This window comes from Juglans regia, chromosome 3 (genome assembly GCF_001411555.2).
Source record: "Juglans regia cultivar Chandler chromosome 3, Walnut 2.0, whole genome shotgun sequence".
NCBI lineage: Eukaryota > Viridiplantae > Streptophyta > Magnoliopsida > Fagales > Juglandaceae > Juglans > Juglans regia.
Genome location: NC_049903.1, coordinates 29,217,423 through 29,219,792, shown reverse-complemented (window position 1 = coordinate 29,219,792; position 2,370 = coordinate 29,217,423).

Below are 2,370 nucleotides of genomic sequence, written 5' to 3'. Positions count from 1 at the left end.
CACAACTGATGGTTGGCATAAAAGGATGGGTCATCCCAATTCAAAAATTGTTCAACATCTTGTCCGTGTCTTTTCGTTACCTGTTTCAGAAAAATCAAACTCCTCTCTATGTACCTCGTGTTCAATCAATAAAGCTCATAGGCAACCTTTTCATTCACATGGTCTTAAAAGCACGACACCACTTGATCTTATCTATTCAGATGTTTGGGGTCCCTCCCAAGTTGTTGGAGTTGATGGATCCAAGTATTACTTGATTTTTATAGACCATTGCACTCAGTATATTTGGTTATATTTAGTACCAAATAAATCAAGTGTAAATTGTATTTTTCCTCAATTCAAGCATCTTGTAGAAAACAAGTTCAATACCACCATAAAAAGCCTCTATTTGGATAATGGTGGTGAGTACATTGCACTCAAGTCCTACTTCACTCTTCATGGCATAAGTCACTATACCACTGCTCCCCACACTCGTTAACAAAATGGCATGTTCAAACATTGACATCGCCATCTTGTTCAAATTGGACTTACTCTACTCACTGATGCTCACATGCCTCTTCAATATTGGCCATATGCTTTCCAAGCTACTACATACCTTATCAATTGGATGCCAACCTCCATACTACTAAATAAATCTCCATTTGAGATGCTTTTTGGACAAACTCCAAATTATCTCAAACTAAAGCAATTTGGTTGCCTTTGTTTTCCACTCACTCGACCTTACAATCAACACAAACTTGAATCTAAGTCCAAACCGTGTGTGTTTGTCGGCTATTCCACCACTCAAAATGCATATCTCTGTCTTGACCCTTTTACCACTTGAGTCTACTGTTCAAGACACATATTATTTGATGAAAAACAATTTCCTCTTGCCACTTCCTCCAACTCAGACCTTGCACAACAGCCAATGAATGCATCCTCCCCAACTCTGTTTTTTCCTCAGTCCACTCGTATACCTATTTCTCCTGCACCACTACCAGTGGCCCCTGAAGTTGGTTATGCCAGCACCGAGCAACCTCTGGATGTGTCACCCTCAACATCGTCGCGTGATCTGGTGAGTTCCCCTTCCTTCTTCCCATCTATATCTGCTAGCAATGAGTCTCCTCCTACCCGAACTCATAACATGGTCACTAGGTCCATGAATCAGATTTTTAAACCCAAACAATTGTCTCTGGTCACAAAACATCCCATAGCTCCTTCTGTGGAACCATCTTGTATAAGCCAAGCACTGCTTGACCCTCATTGGCGTGCAGCAATGTCCACTGAACTTACTGCACTTATGCAGCACAACACGTGGGAACTTGTTCCACCAAAAAAAGGCTCAAACATTGTTGGGTGCAAATGGGTTTTTCGGGTTAAAAGAAATGTTGATGGCTCCATTAACAGGTTCAAAGCTCGATTGGTTGCAAAGGGATACAACCAACGCCTCGGATTGGATTATACAGAAACAGAAACTTTTAGTCCAGTGGTAAAACCTGCTACAATACACATTGTTCTCTCTCTTGCTATGATGCAGAGCTGGACATTACACCAAATGGACGTCAACAATGCGTTTCTTCATGGTCAATTATCAGAAGATGTCTATATGCTTCAACCTCCGAGATTTCGTGATCCAGACAAACCAGATCATGTTTGCCATCTTCAGAAAGCAATTTATGGCTTGAAACAAGCCCCTCGGGCTTGGTACTCATCCTTGAAACAGGCACTATTGGACTTCGACTTTGTCAATGCAAAATCATATGCATCTTTGTTTGTGTATCACTCAAGTTCTCTAGTTGCCTACTTTCTAATTTATGTGGATGATCTAATTATCACTGGGAATAACTCTGATTTTCTTCAAAGCATTATTCATCAACTAGGTGATAGGTTTTCCCTTAAGGATTTAGGTCCTCTTATGTTTTTTTCTTGGAGTCGAGGTCATTCACACAAACAATGGGTTATTTCTCTCCAAACAAAAATATATTCGGGACTTGCTGTCAAAGACCAACATGGATGGTGCAAAGGATGTAAGCACTCCTTTATCCACATCAGTGTCCTTGAAATTATTGGATGGTGCTTCAGCTGTCAACCAAACTGAGTATAGAAGAGTCATTGGAGCATTGCAATACTTTTCACTAACCAGGCCAAACATTAGCTTTGCAGTGAACAAGCTTTCACAATTCATGCATAGACTAACAACAATGCATTGAACTGCAACCAAGTGCCTACTGCGCTATTTGAAAAATACTATTTTTCATGGTCTGATGCTTCACAAAACTGCAGCTCCCACTCTCTTAACATACTCGAATGCGGATTGGGCGGGTAATGTTGATGATCAAAGCTCTACTTCTGCATATATTATTTTTCTTGGTTCAAATCCCATATCGTGGAGCT